This window comes from Alnus glutinosa, chromosome 5 (assembly GCF_958979055.1).
Source record: "Alnus glutinosa chromosome 5, dhAlnGlut1.1, whole genome shotgun sequence".
Taxonomy (NCBI): Eukaryota; Viridiplantae; Streptophyta; class Magnoliopsida; order Fagales; family Betulaceae; genus Alnus; species Alnus glutinosa.
In genome coordinates, this window is record NC_084890.1 from 2,484,326 (window position 1) to 2,509,439 (window position 25,114).

Below are 25,114 nucleotides of genomic sequence, written 5' to 3' on the forward strand. Positions count from 1 at the left end.
GAAGATTATGTCGAATTTTTTCTAAAAAATAATTGTCTTTGTTGGTGAAATGATTCACACCGAGACTATTTGGGCCCGAAGTCAAAGGACTAGCCCTTTCAGGTCATTTCGGTCATGAGCCACCTTGGAACAATGGGACCTCAGTCATGAATCATCACAAGGATCGAAGTTGCCTTGGTCACGAGCCACCTCGGGGGTGGAGCACCTCGGGTTCCGGAACATTCAAGCAGACACAAAACATCTCGACGTTTTATGGCTCAAGATGGATCATTCTAGACTTTCCAGAATTACCCACGATCCGTGAAAATCTCAGGGCCATGGGGAACACCCAGTGATCCCGTATATTTCACCCCCAGACATGCATTGAGGATGACACCACAAAACCCCAACATTCCGCATGTCGTAGCCCACGTTTCCCTTAACTGTGAAACCTCGGGAATTCAAGACGTGTGGAACAGGGCATTTCAACTGCCACTAAAACCTCTATAAATATAAGGTCTTCATAGGTAAAGACCGGTGGCATTTTTTTTTTTTTTACTGATCACTGCTTGAATTACACAAAAGCTTTCTCTTTCAAATCCAGTGCTAACTTAGGCATCGGAGCGGGATTGTTAGCATCCCCCGACGCAGTGTTTATTTTTCAGATTTCAAGAAAAGAAGAGGCTCAGACGAATCATCAAGTGACACGTCAGCAATCGAAAAACTGTACCAACAATCTTTTTATCAATTAAAACAGAAAACATTTGGAGGATTATGTCTAACATGTCTCTCTTTCTTTTATTGCGTATTACCAAGCTTTTGACTTGAAGATATTGACATGTTACTATTAGAGACCAAGTTTTGTAGTAACGGAAAATATTTAGTTGTATTAGCTTCCTTTAATTTACTAACGGCTTACAAGTTTGAAGTTTTACTACGTCGCATGAGAGTTGAGACCCAAGACAAGCGACCCGGTAAAATTTTGAATAGTGAATGCCGAATGAGTCAACCAGTCACCCAGTCAATATTTTCCGTATCTGACCGCCTCCTTTCAGTTGTTGTTCGAATACCATTACTATAAATAAGACTCAACCACCCTCCCTACCTCCATACACTAGAAAAGCTAAGAGAAAGCCTCAATCAAATGGCTTCAACTCTCCGATTATCTTCTTCGTCTTGTTATTCCAGGAAAATCAATGCTGCTATTCATGTCACAAAACTTCCAAAACTGATCCCTTATTTCTCTGTTCCAAAAGTACCAACAAGAAAACTGGTTGAGGAATTGAATATAAGAAATAGGTTCACCAGCATAGCCCCGGTAGAAAGGATCACTACTGCACCAATCGATGATAAATCACCCAACTCCAACACCATTGCAACTACCCAACTCAATGTCATCCTAGAGGCCGTGGCTGATAGGGTGGAGATGCACACAAACATTAGAAAACAGCGTGAAACCTGGAATACCCTTCTTCTCAACTCCATCAACATGATTACTCTCACTGCTGCAACCATGGCTGGTGCTGCAGCCATTGCTGGCGCCGGAATACCCCTTTTGGCTCTTAAATTATCGTTCACTCTCTTGTATACTGCAGCCACGGGGATATTGCTTGTGATGAATAAAATTCAGCCTTCACAACTTGCAGAGGAATAGCGTAATGCTACGAGATTGTTCAAGCAGCTCCAGAGCCAAATCCAAACTATGCTGGCTCTCGGGACTCCAACTCAAGAAGATGTGAAGGACGTGATGGAAAAGGTCTTGGCCCTGTTGAGAAAAATTGAGCGGAAAACAAAATTTAGAAAAATCAATGCGACTTTTGAGGCGTATATAAACACTTTCTTTAAGGTGATAATTGCCCACACTCAAAAGAGTTTGTTGTCGGGTTACAAGCAATTCACCTCCAGATTACAACAAAGTCACTAACTGCAGACAACAATTCTGAAGTTTATTCTTTAGAGTTTCTCTACAAAGTTGTGTAATTGATTTGAGAGAGTGAGAGAATAATAATTAAAATTCGTAGGAAAGTATATCTATTTATAAATTTTGAATGGCATTTATTGAAAAGTTGTATCTTTTCAACTTGCAGTTGCAAATGGTTACATATAAATATAATAGAGTTGGTTGCAATTCACAAACTGCTATAGTTAGCCTAGTGGTTGAAAGGTGCCTCTTACTAAACCATGTCAAAGGCTCGACTCCTCACAACTGCACCAGAAGCAGCCATTTTTAATAACTGCCATAACTGAAGCATGGGCCTCAAGTAGGACGATCCAAGTCCCAAGCTCGAGCCCGCGTGCATTAAATGGACCAAGCCTATATTTAAATGAAAAATAAAATGCAAACTTCCATAGTAATGGAGTTTCGAACCTCTCACCTTGAACACAAAATAAGAAGCCTATGCCATATTTATAATAAGGGTAATACTGGAGAGAAGGAAAATTTCCGAATTTTATCTGGAAATTTGGTTGTACAATGGCATTTTTGTAATTTTAAAAATTTGGCTGTACAATGGCATTCTTGTAATTTTAAATATGGAGTTTCGAACCTCTCACCTTGAACACAAAATAAGAAGCCTATGCCATATTTATAATAAGGGTAATACTGGAGAGAAGGAAAATTTCCGAATTTTATCTGGAAATTTGGTTGTACAATGGCATTTTTGTAATTTTAAAAATTTGGCTGTACAATGGCATTCTTGTAATTATTTAAAATTACAAGAATGCCACTGTACAGCCAAATTTCCGGAAGCATGGGCCTCAAGTAGGACGATCCAAATCCCAAGCTCGAGCCCGCGTGCATTAAATGGACCAAGCCTATATTTAAATGAAAAATAAAATGCAAACTTCCATAGTAATGGAGTTTCGAACCTCTCACCTAGAACACAAAATAAGAAGCCTATGCCATATTTATAATAAGGGTAATACTGGGGAGAAGGAAAATTTTCGGATTTCATCCGGAAATTTGGCTGTACAGTGGCATTCTTGTAATTATTTAAAATTACAAGAATGCCACTGTACAACCAAATTTCCGGATGAAATCCAGAATTTTTCTTTCTCCGTAGCACTGCTCTTATAATAATCCCCCACTTAAATTGTGATATTAAATACTCAATCAAATACATATATCCTTATGCATACAAGAAAGTATCTTTCGATTTAAGCCTTCAATTAGTGTAAGCATTTCAAATTTCTAACAAAGTCAATGGTGGCCTAAGCTTAAACCAAGACTTTATATGTTAGAAACGGAAATACCATACACATAATTTTATCCAACTTTAACAAAAAACTCACGAATTTAATTGCACTTATATATGTGCTTCATCCTGGTTTTCATGAACATTTACAAAAGTAAACCTTAAACTTTTGCTAGAAATTGTTTCACTTCTTATGTTTATATAGGTGAAGTTCCCTTTACAGTCTCTGTTACTTCAAACATTTAGAGAATTATTGAACTTCATTAAGAGTATAACACTCATCCTTCATTTATCGTAACAGCCAGCACTGAACATCCTATAGTGGGTTTATCATGAAAAAACAAATTTCAGTGCTTTGTAGCCACTTAACTGTAACTTGTTATTACCCTTTAAACCTAAAACTATTTTTTAAATAGTGTTAGGTTGGGTTCCCATTACAGGTGACTTTTTAAAGAAAGGTTTCAAACCCATTCCACTAGATGTACTTTTCACTAAATCTCTCGAGAGTCCCTTACTAAATGGATCTGCCAAGTTTTTACTTGACCGCACGTACACAATAGTGATAATGTCATATATTACCAACTGTTTGACATATTCATGTCTCAAGCTAATATGTCTAGATTTTCCATTATAAACTTTACTATATGCCCTAGACAAAGTAGCTTCACTATCACAACGCAAAGAAATAGCTGGCATCGATTGTGGCCACAACTTTATATCTAATAACAAATTCCTTAGTCATTCTGCCTCTTTGTCCGCTGCTGCCAAGGCTATAAATTCGGATTCCATTGTGGAATATGAAATACACGTCTGTTTCTTAGAAGCCCATGAAACCGCTCCACCACCAAGGGTAAATACCCACCCAGACGTAGCCTTATTATCACTCACACTAGTTATCCAACTAGCATCAATGTATCCTTCTAGTACTAATGGAAAATTGTATAATACAGTCCTAATTCAATTGTTCTTTTAAGGAACCCAATGACTTTACCAATTGCTTTCCAGTGTTCTGTACTAGGATTGTTTGTATATCTAGAAAGTTTGCAAACTGCAAAGGAAATATCTGGCCTAGTGCAATGCATTGCATACATCAAGCTACCAATTGCACTAGCATATTCTAACTGAGCAATTGCTCTACCAGAATTCTCAGTTAATTTAAATTTAGAATCATATGGTGTACTTGCTTCTTTAATTCCTAAGTGTTGAAATTTAAGAAGCATTTTCTCAATATAATGAGATTGACATAGAGCATAGCCCCCACTAAATTTCTTTACTTTGATACCTAAGATTGTACCAACTTCCTTAAGATCTTTCATTTTGAACTTTGAAGTTAGATACTTCTTAGTTTCAGATATACCTTCCATATTTGTTCCAAATATTAACAAGTCACCCACATAAAGACAAATAATCACACCATAACAATCATTGAATTTAGAATAGATACATTTATCAGCATTATTATGCTTAAATCCATGAGATAAAATGACATAGTCAAATTTCTCATGCCATTGTTTTGGTGCTTGCTTTAATCCATACAATGATTTGATTAGTTTACAAACTTTCCTTTCATTTCCAGACATAACAAACCCTTCAAGTTATTTCATGTACACCTCTTCTTCTAGATCACCATTTTTAAAAATGCAGTCTTAACATCCATTTGATGTGCATAAAAATCGAAAATCGAAAATCGAAAATCGAAGCCAGTGCCATAAGCACTCTAATGGATGTTATTCTAGCCACTGGTGCATAGGTATCAAAATAATCTATACCTTCCTTTTGTTTAAAACATTTGGCAACCAATCTAGCCTTAAAAAGTTTGAAGAGATCCATATGTATTGTATTTTCTTCTAAATACCCATTTACATCCTATATGTAGCGCCCCAGATTTTTAGATATAAATTATAATGGTTTAAATTAATTTTAAAACATTTTTATAAGGAAAAAGAATAACTACGATTATTTATGAAAATAAATATGTATTTTTGTTTGCAATTTGATAAAAACTCAAAACAGACCTTAAACTTTGGAATAACGGAAACAGGGTCAAACGAACTCCGTTTTGGTCGATTCAAAATTCTGAACGCTCGTCTTGAAGTCCTCTAGCTACCCTCCAAATTTCATAATTTTTGGACTTTATTTGGTACCCGAAAACATCCGTGAAAAATATGACCCCTGTTTTGGACGGAAATTCACATTATTCTTTAATGGGCCATCTTTGGACTTAACCCAACCCATTCCAATTGCTATCTACAAACCCAACCCACATTTCACATGTTAAATTCACATTATTCATTAATGGGCCATCTTTGAACTTAACCCAACCCACCTTTGAGAAAATAGTAATTTCCTTGAGTTAGAAACTAGGCATAGTAGATTGGTCTAGCAATGAGAATGGTTAAAAAATAATAATAATAATAATAATAATAATAATAATAATAATAATAATAATGTTAGAATAATATATTAAGGTTTGAGTGCATTATGGTAGGTAAATTTGAGTGCATTGTGGTAGGTAAGGTTAATTCTCATCCATTGGATCAAAATGTGTCTACTTGATCCTAACCATTCATTGTGCATTATGATAGGTAAATTTGAGTGCATTGTGGTAGGTAAGGTTGAGTGCATTGTGGTAGGTAAATTTGAGTGCATTGTGGTAGGTAAGGTTGAGTGCATTGTGGTAGGTAAGTTTGAGTGCATTGTGGTAGGTAAGGTTAATTCCCATCCATTGGATCAAATGTGTCTACTTGATCCTAACCATTCATTCTCTTATAAATAGAACCAAGATGGAAGACACAATACCCATCAAGCTTCACTCACACACACACCTAAAGCCAAGAGAGAAAATTGTGGGATTTATGTAGTTTTGTGTGGTTTAAGGCTTGAAGTGTGTGCAAGGAAGTATTTTGGTAAAAGCTCGATCCCGATGCTAATAGAAAGTCCAAGTAAGGGATCCTCTACCCCTTCTCAAATTATTTTATTACTTTAATTATTCCTTTATTTGCATAATTGCGATTTGATTTAGTATTTCAAATTATTTTGTTTACACGAAGGATTTGTTTTTAATTGGTTTTGATGTGAAAATTATTGAGTAAAAATAATATTTTGGAAATTGTGATTTTGAGAAAAACCTCGGTTCTAAAGGACTTTGCAAATTTTGAGAAATTATTATTTTAACCGAGATGTGAAGTCAACATTTTTGGAAGTGACAATAAAAGAAGAAAAATTTTGTGAAAACCCTCCAACACGTTGCCCCTGGATATACAAGAAAGAATGAGAAAGTTTTTGTGAGAAAACTGTATGAGATATATAAAGGAGAAATTTTTGAAAAAAGGGCACGTGTGTGGAGGAGACTATTTTGAGCCCCATTCGCAGAGATTCGCAGAGATTAAGCTCGGTACCGTAGCTCGAGATGGAAGCGCACCCGCTGATGAACTTTTTCAAAGCGGTATCCGTCTCTATGTCAGTCTAAGTGCACTTCAATTAATTAGCTGACGGGGGCAGGGCCTGTGGCCACAGGTAAACCGCGTTACCTGCCCGAGGTCACAGCAACGACCGCGCAACCCTACTTACACAGGGCGTAAGAGTGTATAGGGGCTTAGTATGAGTAATCATTACTTTCAAACATATATTATATCTTGTGTATAAAAATGAGTTTTTGACAATTGTTTTGGAGATTTTTAAAAGAATTTAACTCAACTGTTTTATGGTTGAGGATTTCCTTACTGAGCATATTTTTGTGCTCACCCCTTATTTTGTTTTTGTTTTCAGGTTATGAACAGAGAGACGTAGGTGGCCGGGATGGGATCTAGGAATGCATTAGATCATTGCATTTATGTTTTTCTTAATAAGTGCACTTGCACAACAAATTTAGTTTTCTTTGGATTTTTAATTATTAAATCAAAAATAATTGTTTATTTCGAAATAACCGTTTCCGCATTTATTAAAAGCTCTGAGTTTTTAAAATCTTTATTATTTTTAACTTATTTAAATCAGCATACTAGTTAAGATATTTGGCAGACCTTACGAATCTTTGCAGTTTTTAAAGAGAAAAGGACGAACCTAACCCTTAGTGGTTTGGGGGCGTTACAGTTTTGGTATCAGAGCAAAGGTTATAAGGTTCTGTAGACTTTAGGAGCTAGATCATTAAGATAGACTTAGTGGGGTAATGGGGAATCACATTCCGGCCTAGTAGAGTCCGTCCTTTCTTGTCTTGTATTCAGTGCTAGGGAATCATTCCCTATTTTTTTTAACACCTCGCTAAGGATTGCAGGGGAACAACGGAATACTACGCCTGCACGTGTATATACCCTAACTCCAGGTGATGTAGCAGCGTCAAACGAAGTAGTGACGGGTACACTTTTTGATTTCATTCCACCAGGTTATTGTACTCTTTGACTCTGGTACAACGCATTCATTTGTGTCATACTCTTTTCACGAGACTATAACTTGATGTCTGAGTAGTTAGATGTAGACCTAGCAGTAGCTACCCCTGTAGGGAATTGCATCATAGCAGTTTGACTTTGTGAACCCTAGGATTGATCTTATTAAGGTTGAAGTCTCTAAGTTGGAATCAATACTAAGGAGTAAGTTATGATCAGTATCAAAGTATGATAGGTTTCAAGACATGTTTAACTAAGTGTTAAGTTGTACAATCTTTCTCGAGGAATAGCAAATTGCATCGGTTATAAACCAACTTGTTTGGATGGTTAGGTATTGATGACCACAATATTTTGAGGTACAGTCATGATTTGTGAAATGCTTTTAAAGATATAGATTATAGAAATTCAGATGCTTAACATCTTGGCAGATTTATGGATATTAAGTCAATAAATATATAAAGCATCACATAGATATTTTAAGTGCATAGAGAAAAATATTGAAGTTTAGAGATTTCTTGTTTTACTATAGGATGTAAACAAAGATATCTATGATCTTGAATCTGGTATCCTTTTGAAGATGGACACTTAATCTATAGATGCTGATTCATGTGTTTTAAGGACATATAAGAAAATAAGTTGATCGAGTAAATTGATGATATTTGGGGCAATTATATTCTTGTGATCAGATAACTTTAGTGAAGTTAGAATATATTGAGGAATTATTGAAGTTTTCTAGAGGATAAGATAATCCACATGATAAGATGAATCTTTCGGAAGATCTTAAGTTTGAGAAATGCTCTAATTATCATATTTGAAGATTGATCAATGGTAAAATTGAATTGGATTGAAGTTAAGGTTGAATCCATTGACCTACGAGGATAATGATAAATTGAAGTCTATGGACTAATTTGAAGATAAAGGTAAGAGACATAATTTTCGTACACCCTTTTGAGGATAAGAGAAACAAAATCTTTTCAGGTAAAGGTTATTTACAAGATTTTATTTAAAAAGCTTTATACCCTAGTTGATGATGTAATACATGTACAATCGGAACAAATTTTTGAGCTATAAGAGATCAATTGAATTGACTAGAGGAGATAGCTAACTAATTGAACATTGGAGAATTCTATAGACTAAGAATTTACTTGAGGAATTTATTTTGCCTCCCACTAAGCTGCGTTTGAGGATGATTGAGGTAAACCATATCTTGATTTATAGTTTGATGCTTAGTGTGATTTCCCTGATGTGATTTACGTGTTTGAGGTCTAAGGAATGAACGACTATCGTCTACTTGAAGATAAGAATAGGTTATGATATACCACTTATATTGATGCCTAGTTGAATTTTAGGAAAGTGAGTAATGCTATGTGATAGACAAAAGGAAGTTGTTCCTAAATCTGGCTACAGGAATATGGTAATTGATTGTAATATTAGATGTTGATAACACATTGATTTTTTGAGATGACTGATTTAATGAATTAGATATTAAGTGAATGTCTGATTCCTAGCTGAACACATTTGAGGTTTATCCGATTAACCCTAGAATATAAAGGAAAGATATGTTATGACTAATGGGTATCTATTATTCCAAATCTGGTATCTTTGAAGATAGGTGTATAAAGCGTAAATTACTGAGGAAATTAGTTGATCAAATGATTTAATGATTTTTGGAGAGATTATTTTCCCTATGCATCTGACGAACTTTGGAGAAGTTTATATATATTGGAGGTCTTTCTAGAGCTTAAGTTAAATAAAATTTTGATTATGTGATTCATTGATTTTCTTAGATATCCTTGCTTGGCGGATAAGTTTATAATTAGCAAATCTGAGTATTGATTGACTGCATAACTAAATTAGAGTAATATTAGGGTTTTAATCTATTGCAATTTGAGGATGATAGTAATTATGTAGAAATAGAAAGAAGAACATAGTACCATAAGGATTATACCCGAGTTTAAGATCATAGTTCAAAGGATTACAGACATATTAGATGATAAGGATAGTACGTAGAGAATAATTATTGTCTTACAAGATGAACCACTTTAGATTTAAAGAAAACCATAGACTTGCAAATCGGACCATTTCTGCATCATTCCCAGAGAGTTCGGTATGCTTATACCTGCGAGTATTTTATTATACTACAGTTAGTTATTTATTTTGTTAGTAAAGAACTACTAGATCAAATAGAATACCTGGCTAAGCCTCAGGGCGGAAAACCCTAAGATTTTGGACTGCATGCCAGAGATCCTGGTGTTGTTCTTGGAGACGATTAGTGTCCTGCTCCAACTCAGCATACCTCTTTCCTAAGTCTTTCGCATAGGAATTTACCACCTTCTTCAGCCTTCTATTCTCTTGCTGAAGAACCCTATTTCTTCGCCTATAGTCCATGTACATTCGCTGCAAGGTCAAAATTTGAGCTTTCAGCGCTTGAATTTCATTCCCTCGAACTTGCAGACGTCGAGCCATATTTGAAATAGAAGAGGCACCCTGAATACTGAATGCCAAAGAGTCACTGATGGCTTGAGCATCAGTCCTATCCGCCAACAATTTTTCATCTCGGGGAGTTATGATGCCTTGAGCCACGGATGCAGCTACTGCATCACTCAGCATCACAGAGTCATTAGTCATAAGAGGACCTCTCTGAGATAGGAACAATGGACGCCAAATTTTTGGTAGCACTTCAGGCGCAGTATTTAGTTCAAAATTATTTTGAGAGGATGAGGAAGCCATTTTTAGAAAACTAAGGAAATGATGATACTCCTCAAAGGACCTGAAGGAGAAAAGAAAGAAATGAAGCTGTTCTTCCAAAGATCTGAAGGGAAAGGAAAGAGAATTTAATCAGTGGACAAGATGCGGTCTAATAGACGTCATTCTGAGCCTGACCACCACTACCACTAGCAGACAGTTCACAAATCACGAGCTCTCTTTCTTTTCAGTTTTCACCATTTTCACCTTCTCGAATTCCGAATTCACCCAAAGACTTTTCCGGATTCATCGCCGCATTTTCCGCAACTAGCAGTCGTAGAGGGACATCCCGAGAATGAGCTGGATGAGCATTCCGAGAAAAAGAATGGAGATTTTACGATCCACTGTCGGTACCACTTGCAACGACCCTTCTCAAATCTCTTCTATAAATTCGCTCATCTTCTTCCTTACAAAGCAGATCTTTGAGCTCTCAACCCTTCATACTTTGAGAGCCAAAATTTTTCTTCTGGTCTGAGCTTTCATCGCTTCTTGAGAGGGAAGATGAAATTTCATAACCAATTTCAAAGTCTAAAGTTGGAAAATGCAGCATCACAACCAGATTCACAAACAGCGAAACAAGATTATTCTTGATCATGCAAGACCTTCTCTTCCCCATCTTCCTCTCCTTCGAGGCTTCCATGTTCTCATTTGGCAAGCTTTCCACCAAGATTATCAGAAAACATCATCTGCACAAAGGAAAATGTTATACAAGAAATTTTTCCTGTAATGAGGATTTCTTAAATGAAGTTTAGATTTTCAATTATGATGATGTTTTGAAGTATGAATATGATATGTTTTGGCTGATTCGAGTACTTTTGAGTATATTGAAATTATGATGAACTGTAGGGATTCTAAAGAAAGATTTTCAATCTGATTTATATGGGATGAGTTTGAGGTTTAAAAGATTAATATCAATTCTATGATAGTAGCCAGTGATTACGGATTTTGATGATAGGTTAATATTTTAAGGCAATTCTGAATTACGGAACTAGAAATATATGATTTTGTTATTGGAGAAATTTTTGGTGTTATAGAAATATGATTTGCAAAAAAATTTTGTTGGAAAACAACATGATCCCATTTTGAGGTTTATTTGGACCAGAATAATTTTATGGGATAATACTGTTTCTGACCAGAATCATGATGATTGTAATGTCAAATGTGGAGACTAGGTTTCGATGCATTTCTAATATTGAGGCTTAGTTGATTTTTGGAAAGTGAGAATACTACATGGCAGTAAATGGAATCAATTATATATCAACTAATATGATTAAGGAAACTAATTATGCTATTTGAGGATTAATCTTTGGATTGTGAAATTTGCTGATTTACAGACTTGATGTTCATACTGGATGATCTTAGAATTTCTGCATCTTTATTAGATATTAAGTATACCGTTGATGATTAATTGATGTATACTTCGAGGTTAAATCTTGCAATGGAATGCAAGGATATTGCCTGATTATAATTTGAGGTTTACCTATGATTAGAGACAAGATTTGGAATGTTATTGTCTTACACACTTTTTGTTGATAAAGGAAATAAAGATTATATTGTAGGACCTGATCTTAAGCCTTTATACCTTTGTCATGATATTAAGGATAGTTATGATTGATTTGATTTACGTGTCTAGGATATGATCTATGTTTTTTTTGAGGTTTGAAGAATTAAGACTGTCTTACTTGAGGATAGGAACAGTTGGATTTAGTAATAACGTTTAAGGATTTTCTAATGGAAATGGAAACGATGTGGATAGTGATGGTTACATTGGAAGTCATAGTTATGACAAGATAGTATAAAATATGCATTAGTTTCTTTGTTTGGAGAAAACTTTATAGCTTTCGAATTTCGGGGACGAAATTCTGTTAAGGGGGGAAGAATGTAGCGCCCCAGATTTTTAGATATAAATTATAATGGTTTAAATTAATTTTAAAACATTTTTATAAGGAAAAAGAATAACTACGATTATTTATGAAAATAAATATGTATTTTTGTTTGCAATTTGATAAAAACTCAAAACAGACCTTAAACTTTGGAATAACGGAAACAGGGTCAAACGAACTCCGTTTTGGTCGATTCAAAATTCTGAACGCTCGTCTTGAAGTCCTCTAGCTACCCTCCAAATTTCATAATTTTTGGACTTTATTTGGTACCCGAAAACATCCGTGAAAAAATATGACCCCTGTTCTGGACGGAAATTCACATTATTCTTTAATGGGCCATCTTTGGACTTAACCCAACCCATTCCAATTGCTATCTACAAACCCAACCCACATTTCACATGTTAAATTCATATTATTCATTAATGGGCCATCTTTGAACTTAACCCAACCCATTCCAATTTCTATCTACAAACCCAACCCACCTTTGAGAAAATAGTAATTTCCTTGAGTTAGAAACTAGGCATAGTAGATTGGTCTAGCAATGAGAATGGTTAAAAAATAATAATAATAATAATAATTTTAGAATAATATATTAAGGTTTGAGTGCATTATGGTAGGTAAATTTGAGTGCATTGTGGTAGGTAAGGTTAATTCTCATCCATTGGATCAAAATGTGTCTACTTGATCCTAACCATTCATTGTGCATTATGATAGGTAAATTTGAGTGCATTGTGGTAGGTAAGGTTGAGTGCATTGTGGTAGGTAAATTTGAGTGCATTGTGGTAGGTAAGGTTGAGTGCATTGTGGTAGGTAAGTTTGAGTGCATTGTGGTAGGTAAGGTTAATTCCCATCCATTGGATCAAATGTGTCTACTTGATCCTAACCATTCATTCTCTTATAAATAGAACCAAGATGGAAGACACAATACCCATCAAGCTTCACTCACACACACACCTAAAGCCAAGAGAGAAAATTGTGGGATTTATGTAGTTTTGTGTGGTTTAAGGCTTGAAGTGTGTGCAAGGAAGTATTTTGGTAAAAGCTCGATCCCGATGCTAATAGAAAGTCCAAGCAAGGGATCCTCTACCCCTTCTCAAATTATTTTATTACTTTAATTATTCCTTTATTTGCATAATTGCGATTTGATTCAGTATTTCAAATTATTTTGTTTACACGAAGGATTTGTTTTTAATTGGTTTTGATGTGAAAATTATTGAGTAAAAATAATATTTTGGAAATTGTGATTTTGAGAAAAACCTCGGTTCTAAAGGACTTTGCAAATTTTGAGAAATTATTATTTTAACCGAGATGTGAAGTCAACATTTTTGGAAGTGACAATAAAAGAAGAAAAATTTTGTGAAAACCCTCCAACACGTTGCCCCTGGATATACAAGAAAGAATGAGAGTTTTTGTGAGAAAACTGTATGAGATATATAAAGGAGAAATTTTTGAAAAAAGGGCACGTGTGTGGAGGAGACTATTTTGAGCCCCATTCGCAGAGATTCGCAGAGATTAAGCTCGGTACCGTAGCTCGAGATGGAAGCGCACCCGCTGATGAACTTTTTCAAAGCAGTATCCGTCTCTATGTCAGTCTAAGTGCACTTCAATTAATTAGCTGACGGGGGCAGGGCCTGTGGCCACAGGTAAACTGCATTACCTGCCCGAGGTCACAGCAATGACCGCGCAACCCTACTTACACAGGGCGTAAGAGTGTATAGGGGCTTAGTATGAGTAATCATTACTTTCAAACATATATTATATCTTGTGTATAAAAATGAGTTTTTGACAATTGTTTTGGAGATTTTTAAAAGAATTTAACTCAACTGTTTTATGGTTGAGGATTTCCTTACTGAGCATATTTTTGTGCTCACCCCTTATTTTGTTTTTGTTTTCAGGTTATGAACAGAGAAACGTAGGTGGCCGGGATGGGATCTAGGAATGCATTAGATCATTGCATTTATGTTTTTCTTAATAAGTGCACTTGCACAACAAATTTAGTTTTCTTTGGATTTTTAATTATTAAATCAAAAATAATTGTTTATTTCGAAATAACCGTTTCCGCATTTATTAAAAGCTCTGAGTTTTTAAAATCTTTATTATTTTTAACTTATTTAAATCAGCATACTAGTTAAGATATTTGGCAGACCTTACGAATCTTTGCAGTTTTTAAAGAGAAAAGGACGAACCTAACCCTTAGTGGTTTGGGGGCGTTACACTATAGGTTTAGATCCATGAGGCAAATCAACTAAAATCCAAGTATTGTTTGACAATATTGAATCCATTTCATCATTGATTGCCTCTTTCCAAAATGCAACATCTCTAGATGCCATAACTTCTTTGTATGTTTTAGGATCTTTGTTTATATTTAATAAAATTGGTATCTTGTTGAGAATAATTTCTCTGTTTCCTTCCAAAAGAAAAATAATAGCCTGAGACGACACAAAATCAGGATCCAAATTCTTTTCTTTCCTAGCTCTTTGACTTCTCCTAGGTTCAATTAAGACCTCATGATTTTTTCTTTTATTTTCTTGATATGAACTAGGATTTAAGTCTATTTCTGGTATTTGAGTAGGATCTGAAACAGTTTTAGAATCATTATAGAATTTGTCTTCAATAAATTCTACATCCTTTGATTCTACTATAATATTAGAATCCAAATTTAAAAGTCTGTAAGCTTTTGAATTTTCAGCATATCCTACAAAAATACTTTTTAAAGCCCTTGGTCCTAATTTTGTTCTTTTTGGATCTGGAACTCTATAAAAGGCTAAACAGCCCCATACCCTAAGGTATTCTAGATTTGGTTTTCTACCTTTCCATAATTCATATGGTGAAACTTTAAAAACTTTGGAAGGTATTATGTTATGTACATGACATGCTGTAAGCAAAGCTTCTCCCCACAAATTAAAAGATAATTTTGCATTCAAAATCATAGCATTTACCATGTCAACTAGTGTCCTATTTTTTCTTTCTGCCAAACCATTTTGTTGTGGGGAATAGGATGCACTAGTTTGATGTATAATGCCATTCTCTTCACAATATAAAGTAAATTCAGTTGGAAAATATTCACCACCTCTATCACTTCGAAGTATCTTAATTTTCTTTTCCTTTTGATTTTCAACAGTAGACTTATAACATTTAAACAAACTAAAGGCCTCATCTTTACTTTTCATTAAATATACATATGTATATCTTGAAAAATCATCAGTGAAAGTAATAAAGTATATATTGCCTCCTCTAGTTAAAACACCATTAAGTTCACAAACATTAGAATGCACAAGTTCTAATAATTTTGAATTTCTGTTTGTTTTGGGAAAATGCTTATTTGTCATTTTCGCTTGAATGCAAATTTCACATTTAGCACTATGATTTTGATTATATGAGATCAAACCATGCTTAGACATAAATTTTAATGATCTAAAATTTAAGTGTGCTAAACGATTATGTCACAAAATTGAAAACTCAATAATATAAGCAGAACCAGAGTCTATATTATTAATAATTAACTTATACATGCCATTACAAGAGTATCCTTTTCCAACAAACACTCTTTGTTTGGATTGAATCAGGTTATCAGACTCTATTACAGCCTTGACACCTTTCTTACAGAGAAGATTTGCAGATACAAGATTTTTCCTAATTTCTGGAACATGAAGAACATTTACAAGAATAAGTTTCTTTCCAGATATAAACTGAAGTTCAATAATTCCTTTTCCCATAACTTTTGCAGTGTTGGAATTTCCCATTAGCACTTCTTGTCCATCAACAGCTTCTTCATAATTTTTGAATTGAGATTTGTTGTTGCAAACATGAATAGTAGCGCCCGAATCATACCACCAATCAGAAGATTTGGTTGATGCAGCCATGTGTAACTCTGTAATCATGCTAATTTGCATTTCAAAAATCATAGCTATGATTTCAGAAGTCTCCTTTTTAGTTAAATTTGCACTATTGGGAACTTTTGTATCATCCTTCTTTTGCTTCTTCTTGTATCTGCATTCTCGCTTGAGATGTCCCTTCTTTCCGCAATTGTAACAAGTTTTGTTTTTCTTAAACTTGTTATCGTTGCCAGAGTTGTTGCTGAAATCATTATATTTTCTCTTGTTTCCTCCATGATTATTTTGAAATTTATTTTTCTCACCTACAATGTTCACTTTAGAGCTACTTGGGAAAAATAGGTTCTTATCACGAATTCGAGTTTCCTCTTCAATTCGTAAAAAATGTTTTTGAATTTGCTCTATAATGAAATCTTCTATTGTGTGTATAAGTTTCTTTCTATAATCATTCCAATTTAGAGGAAGTTTAGCAATTATGGCCCCAACTTGCAGAGGTTCTGAAACTTCAACCTTAAGGTCCCGAAGTTTATTTACTAGAACTTGCAATTCATGGACTTGGTCCATTACAAAAATATTATCTACCATTGTAAATTCAAAAAACTTCATGATGAGGAATTTATCCGTACCTTGCTTTTCAGTTTTATACTTGAATTCCAAAGCCTCCCAGATTTCTCTTGGTGACTTGATTGAAGTGAATAGGTCGTAGAGACGATCAGAAAGCGTGTTCAGAATGTGTCCTCTGCATACCACTTCATCTTCTTCACGTTTCTTACGTTCTACCTTTCTTTGTGCATCTTCATCAGGCTCAGGTTCTGGAAGTTTTGGCAAATTTGGATCCAAAACGTATGAAATTTTCAACGCCGTGAGCAAGAACATCAACTTATCTTTCCAACGAGTGAAATTCGTTTCATCAAATCTGTCTAATTTCACAAAGTCTTGATTCATCATTTTGAAAGTCGTCATATCAGATTCTGATCCCATTGCGTATTATCACCCTAAAATTATTGAGAAAAATTGAGCGGAAAACAAAATTTAGAAAAATCAATGCGACTTTGAGGTGTGTATAAACACTTTCTTTAAGGTGATAATTGCCCGCACTCAAAAGAGTTTGTTGTCGGATTACAAGCAATTCACCTCTAGGATACAACAAAGTTACCAACTGCAGACAACAATTATGAAGTTTATTCTTTAGAGTTTCTCTACAAAGTTGTGTAATTGATTTGAGAAAGTGAGAGAATAATAATTAAAATTCGTAGGAAAGCATATCTATTTATAGATTTTAAATGGCATTTATTGAAAAGTTGTATCTTTTCAACTTGCAGTTGCAAATGATTACATATAAGAGCACTAGCAGCAGCTTCCCAACCATTTTCCCTATATTTAGGGAACAAAACCACTTTTTGTTTCCCTAAAAAAAACACCCCACAATAGATTCCCTTAACTTTCCCTACATCAATTAAATACTTTTTTTTACTCTTATTTTATTATTTTTTTCTCTTTCTTACTTTTTTGTACCAACCAACTCTCAACCAACCCTTCATATCTTTGTTTTTATGTTCATAAAACTAATTAAATGACCATTTAAATTGTTTGATCAAAATAGCTCTGAATGAGATTTTTTTTTTCAAGGGAAGGTTCTAGGAAGGTGGGTTGATTTATTGTGGATGATACCCAACACAGGTGGTGGGGAGCTTTGTTGAGATTCCATCAACTTAAAATGACGTACAGGAACATGCAAAAAATCCAAAAAATTCAATAGCCAAATTCAATAGTCATTAAATTGCATCAGGGTATGGCGCGAGAATGGGTTTCAGATGGAGGGAAATGAAAGCAACAGTGGGGAAATGAAAGTAGAAATGGAGGGAAGCGTGAAAGATGAGAGATATGGCCAATTTTTTCCTATTAAAAAAATTGATTGGGAAGCTACAGTGCTACCCAATGTATTGGGTAGCACTGTAGCTACCCAACCAAAATGTGTAAAAATGGGGAAGCTATTGTGGGTCAATTTTTGATGCTTTTTTTATCAAATTTTCCCTAAATATAGGGAAGGGAACCATTATAGGGAATCTGCTACTAGTGCTCTAAATATAGGAAAATGCTAGAATTCTCACCCCCATCCCACCCCAATCCCACCAACTCTAAGTGTTTTAATTTTTTTATTTAATAAATCAATTTTCAACTTTTTACAGTTAGGGGTGGTGGGATTGGGGTGGGATGGGGGTGGGAATTCTAGCACTTCCCAAATGCTTGGGTATACCCTGTGATCCCACTGCAATCTCACCGTGCTTACGTGGACAAAAAAAAATAATGATAAAAAAAAATTCAAATCGTGTCTACACTCTCTCTCTCTCTCTCTCTGCTATCTTTCAAAATAAAACAAAAAACTAGATTCATTCGAGAATCTTCAGAAAAACCGGTCCCCCCCTCTCTCACTCACCGGAAAAAGCCTCTATTTTCGCCGGAAAAAGTCTCCATTTTTGCCGGAAAAAGGTCTCCATTTTCGCCGGGCTCTCTCTCTCTCTCTCTCTCTCTCTCTCTCTCTCTCTCTCTCTCTCTCTCTCTCTCTCTCTCTCTCTCTCTCTCTCTCTCTCTCTCTCTCTCTCTCTCTCTCTCTCTCTCTCACTTTCCGCCGGAAAAAGCCTCTATTTTCGTCGGAAAAAGTCTCCATTCTCGCCGGAAAAAGTCTTTATTTTCCAGCTGGACTCCCTCACGCCGGACTCCCTCTCACTTTTCGCCGGAAAAAGGTCTCCATTTTCGCCGGGCTCTCTCTCTCACTTTCCGCTGGAAAAAAGTCTCAATTTTCGCCGGAAAATCTCTCCCTTTTCGCCGGAAAAGCTCTCCCTCTCTCTCGCCGGATCTATCTCGCCTCGCTGGAAAAGCTCCTCTCGCAGGTCAGATGTTTGGGCAATTGATGATAATCTTCAACCTCTGCTCTCAAATGATTCCAATGTGAAATCCTTCATTGACCTGCTATCCCACCCATCGGAAGAATACCTAAGGTATGAGCTTGGCTCCAGTTTTAAAATTTAAAAAAAAAAAAAAAAAAAAATGCTTGGCTCTTGTTTTATAAATAGAAACCACCTTCAAGGATGATATATAGCACTTTCAGTTTGAAGTAACTCTGTATGTTTTTGTTAATTAAGTTTTACACCATTGATTTTGTTGTAGATAGAAAATATAGTGGATGAAGTATGAGGTCTTTGTTGGTGTGCATGATTTTGGTCTTAGTTATTGTTGAAATTGAGACGCTACTGGTTAGCCCAAAAACAAGTAATAGATAACATATTAACAAAAATTGATAGGGAATGCCAAGTCTTGAAATTTATTTTCTTATTGTTGCTAGAATATTGGAATTGTGTAACAAAAACATTAGAGTGATTTAGCCAGGAGACTCCATATATAGAGAATGGAGTCTCCTGGCTAAATGATTTCTTTTCCAAATATAGTCTTCAAAATTGCCAACAATTCAAAATTTTTTTATCAAACATCTGTGTGTGTATGCATGTTTATGTGATTGCTAGAGTTGAAAGTAAAATTGGAATATAAAGCTGTTGAAAGTTTGAAGTGTTCATTTAAGATACGTATGTAACTGATGCAATGAAAGCTTTATTTTCAAGTTGATCTACGATAAATATTGTCTGTAGTTCCTCTCCCTCTGAGCCAAGGAGTACTGCTCTACCTTATGTGGCAATTAGCTTGTGATATTAGTAACAATCCATCCCAAAAACTTGCTTGGATGACAATCGTGGCTAATGCAATAATTCAAACCGATCCAGCGATTGCAGTGCATGGGCAACCCATCTTGTTTCAAGTCTATAACATTCTCAACCATCAAAGTACCTTGTCCACACAAGCTGATGTTGAGCTTTCAAATATTCATTTTTTGATCAATGTCATCAATTCCATGATCATGACCTCTAAATAGTTCTAAAGTTATTATATATTTGTACTTCTATCATGGTCAGGTTATGTAATTTTGTGATTGTAAAATATTCTTACTTTTATGGTCATGTAATTTTTTTTTTATTGTAATGATGCCTTATTTTTTTGATTTAGTTAGAACTTGTTAAGTTACCTCAATAGTTGAACAATGTGGTGCAATGACATCTACTACTGATGCTTATTTAGCAACGCTTGTTATATGTTAAAAAACTGTAGTCGCGAATTAGCAGTGTTTATAATACAAGCGCTTGTCAATAATTGGTGATGCTTGTATAAATGCCGCTAATTGGCGATGCTTGCTACCATTTATAATACAAGCATCACCAATTAAGCACATAAACGTTTTTTTTTTTGTTTTTCTCTTGTTAAAAAAATATTTGTTTTCTTTTGCAAGCATATAAACGTTTGTTATTACTGAATCTAACAATTCAAACCACTGGACATAAGTTTCTAAAATTTCCACATAAGTAGACAAGCCCACAAATAGACAAAAACAACAAAGGTAAAAATGGCATCAACATTTTATTTACCGAAAACGTTACTAATTCTGATTCATCAAAACAATGTTGCGATACATGGACATCTTTGAAAGGGCAACATTGCCTTCAGGACTCATTACAGAATGTTTGATTCGAATCCATAACTTCCTATATGTTTTTGACAACTTTAATAGTGGTGCAGGGCTCACTATAGAATGCTTGATTCGAAGTCATAACCTCCTTTATGTTTTTGACAACTTTAATAGTGGTGCAGCCAACCAGTGTTGATTGCTTTTATGGATGCTATGGCCTCCAATCCAACAGCAGCCCCAAGGCCATGTCCAATCATTGACTGAACTGAAACAAGAAAAACAACAACTAATTAGCTAGGTTGCAATTAGATGAGCAGCCGGAATGCAAATTTGGGTGAAAAATCACTTACATTTGGCTAGCTATTTTAACAAAAAAATTGGTAAGTTGCTACATGTATAAAGGTGCACAAGAGTTTGAAAGAGCAATACCTAGATGCAATACCTTGAAGGAGCAATACCCAGAGTGCTGGCTGCTAACACACTCATTATAAGAAGAAAACCAACACTTGGTGGGAAAAAAGTGTTTTACTCGAGTGTAAGCAAGAAAAAATAATTTGACAGAACAAGAAGCAATATTAGCCCATATGCAAGACTATGTCTGGAAGAAAAATGAAGTCTAAAAGTTACACGTTCTTTTTCTTTTAAATCCTGGACTGTCCAGGGCAGTTATTTCTTTTATCGGGTTCTTTAATGACTTCTCTTCCTCTACGTCCACTGCAGTATTCTCGATTATACGCTACTTGACTTAGAGATACAAACAATATCAATTGTGGGAAAACTCTTTAAGGCAGGAATCCCAATCTTGGTTTATAGGTAAATGCATCTAACCTTTAAGTCATTTAACATCTAACCTTTAGGGTTTTCAAGCTCGTCCTTGTAAGCGTCAACAATTGCATAATCAAATGCGCAAAGGCTGTTTACTTCTAAGCAGCAATTTATCAAACACCGTGCATACAAGAAACTGCAGAGCCACAAACCAAATAAAAAACCACCCAAACAAGAATCAAAGCAACTACAAACAAGTTAAACAACAAACAAAAAGAACTACCCAGACCTACTGTACAAAACAGAGAGTCCCATTGACCAAAAAAAAAAAAAAAATTCCTGCAACTCCACTTTCCGCACAGTTACTTGTTGCTTGCAGACTTACAAAAACTTTCCAAACCCCTGCCTTTGAAGATTGCGGACTATCATTATAACATGAAACCTAAGAAAACCCAAGGCCAAGTATCCGATCATAGAACAGATCGCCCAGTCCATTAAAACCAAACGTGCAATCATAGGAAAAAGAAAAAAAGGGAATAAAATAACTTGTATACATATTTTTGTTTGCATAATATCCTACTCTAAAGGAAAACAAAATCCTTTTGGATCTGGAGAATAAGACTTTTAGGAGATTAGAGAAGCTACTGTTACAAGGGAAGGTTACCTGAGAGAGATGGAGAGAAGCGCGTCGTTCGTTGGAGGAGCCGTACAAAATTCCTTTTCCAGCGAAAATGGAGACCTTTTCCAGCGGAAAGTGAGAGAGAGAGCCCGGCGAAAATGGAGACCTTTTTCCGGTGAAAATAGAGGCTTTTCCCGGTGAGTGAGAGAGGGGGGGACCGGTTTTTCTGAAGATTCTTGAATGAATCTAGTTTTTTGTTTTATTTTGAGAGATAGCAGAGAGAGAGAGAGTGTAGACACGATTTGAATTTTTTTATGGGAAATGCTTGAGTTACCACCCTATTCCACTCCCATCCCACCAATCTTAAGGGATTTTATTTTTTTATTTAATAAATTCATTTTCAAATTTTTGCACTTAGGGAGTGGTGGGATAGGAGTGGGAACACTAGCATTTCTCTTTTTTTATCATTATTTTTTTGAGAAATGCTTGGTTGTATACTCTCATCCCACTCCTATCCCACTTTTGCCTACTTGGACCAATAATATTGTTAAAAAAAATGAGTCCCACTACACTCTCTTTACTATCTCTTACATTATTGGTCCAAGTAGACAAGAGTAGAATAGGAGTAGGATGAGAGTGTACAACCAAACATTTCTCTATTTTTTTTGTCCACGTAAGCACGGTGGGATTGCAGTGGGATCACAGGGTATACCCTTTCAACCACAAGTCACAAATTGCTACAGTTAGCCTAGTGGTTGAAACTTGAAAGGCGCCTCTTACTAAACCATGGCAAAGGTTCGACTCCTCACAACTGAAGCATGGGCCTCAAGTAAGACGACCCAAGCCCGCGTGCATCAAATGGACCAAGCCTATATTTAAATGAAAAATAAAATGCAGACTTTCATAGTAATGGAGTTTCGAACCTCTCACCTAGAACACAAAATAAAAAGCCTATACCACTTAGCCACATCATTAATATAACAATCTATAAATATTTATAACAGAAAAACTACTGTTTGGTGGCCTTCAAAAAAACTCCAGAAGAAAAGCAAGTCACGTGAAGGAAATCATGTACAGCAAGAGAAGAATGGGTGGAGTGAGGAACTCGAAGGAGAAATGCAAGAGATCGTTGAGGTGGTGAAGAGAAAGGACATTGAGGACACTATGAAAGGCTGGGCAACCTGGTGTTGAAGATCAACAAGGTTTTAGCCATCGTAGTAGCGGTGGCTGCAGGGGCTTTAGGTAGCGCGGTTAATGCGTTCGAACATTGGTGGCCAAATTGGTATGGTGCTTGAGATGTATAGAAACTGCGGTGACTTCTTCCGGCAACTTTCAAGAATCAATAGAAGCCACACTTGAGGAAAGAGATATAGAGAAAAGAGAAAACAAGGAGTTGTTTAAAATGAAAGTGATTTTGCAACTGGGGAGAAGTTTGTCGCAGCTCAGATAACTTGCCAGAAAGTCAACTCTTCATGTATGGATAAAACCGCCATAGATGAATTCGCTAGTGAGCTTTTTTAGTTTAAGATTTCATGCATAACTATTCTTTGATTCTTTGATTATCTGTACAACCAATTCTTTGTACAATCTCTCTTACATATATTTTTATTTTATTTATTGACTTGACAAAGTTAATTAGTCAGTGATTTTTTTTTTTTAACAAGAATAATACTATATCTTACACTTATTTATTGTACTTATGTGAGATTATCCGATGTAATGGATTTTAAATGGTTTTTTTATTTGACAGTATTATTAGTCATTAATTTTTTTTGTTCTTTTTCAATAAAAATAATATTATTTTTTACATTTATTTATTATACTTCTGTCATACAATCTGATGTGAAGTATTTTAAATAGTTTTTTTTTGGTTTTTTTTTTTTAAAAAAAAAATTGACATAAAAAATTATTTAAAATACGCAATGTTAATCCATGTGACATTAAAAGAATATGAGTACTAGCAGCAGAGTCCCAACCATTATCCCTATATTTAGAGAACAAAACTACTTTTTGCTTCCCTATAAAAAAACACTCCACAATAGATTCTATTAATTTTCCCTATATTAATTAAATACTATTTTTTACTCTTATTTAATTCTTTTTTCTCTTTCCCTACTTTTATTTTTTTATTCATTTCTTTTGTTCTCTCTCTTGCTCTCTCGTCTTCTTCGTCACACACACAATCTCTCTCTCACGGCTACGTCTTTTTCTCCGATGAAGGTTGGGCAATCTGGTCATTTTCATATGCACCCTGGGGGCTATGGTTTCAAGTCCCATTTATATAAGTCTAAGTTCTTAAGCACATCGAAGCTCTCTTCCTCGAGCTTCAGTCTAAAGCAAGGATTGAGAAAAGCAAATGGGTGATGATAAGAAAGTCTTCAATTTGTCTCAAGTCTCTAAACACAACACGCACGAGGACTATTGGCTTATTATCAATGGCAAAGTAAGCTTCTTTACCTAATATGTTTACCGAGGGTTTTGTTTAAAGATGATGGATTTGAGCGATAAAGTGAGTGATCATGACCTTCTTTTCACTATTTGCTGATCCGGTTGATTTCGTGTTCTGCTGCAGGGATTGGAGTCCGAGGACGTGAATACCAAGAACCCAAATGGGGTTTCATCCGAAGAAAGCCACAATTGAAGACCTGCGCCGATTGTGGTACCTATAAGACCCCTTTCTGGCGAGGAGGCCCAGCCGGTCAGGCCGTCACTAGAAGAGAAAAAGGTTGGCGAGCGGTTGTCCCAACAAAATCAGTTGCCCGTGGAGGTTGTTGATAAAGGGCTATAAGTGGGGCTGGTTCCGCCATGGCATTCTGGTTGGGAAAGGAAGGAGGACGGGTGAAGTGATTCTGGACGCATGAAGGAGAGAGGAGAGAGAGATTGATTTTTTTTTTTTTTATTAAAATAAGGTATTGGGAAGCTACAGTGCTACCTAGCACTGTAGCTACCCAACCAAAATGTGTAAAATTGTGGTAACTATTGTGGATTAATTTTTAGTTTTTTTTATCAAATTTTTCTTAAATATAGAGAAGATAATCATTATAGAGAATCTTCTACTAGTACTCGAAGAAGCTCTTTTAACACGGGCTGATCTTAGGTCGACACAGATCAACGAAGTGTGTGCGGTGGGATAAAGGTACGGTAATAAAGAGTATGTATACACACAAATGTTTCCTCTTTCCTTTTTGTTAATCCGTGAACGAA

General features: G+C 35.4%; 1 pseudogene; it reads left to right on the plus strand.

Moving 5' to 3' along the window:
* The first annotated feature begins 1,123 nt into the window (after window positions 1-1,123).
* Window positions 1,124-23,431, plus strand: LOC133868228 (probable F-box protein At4g22030; annotated as a pseudogene).
* Window positions 23,432-25,114: the final 1,683 nt, after the last annotated feature.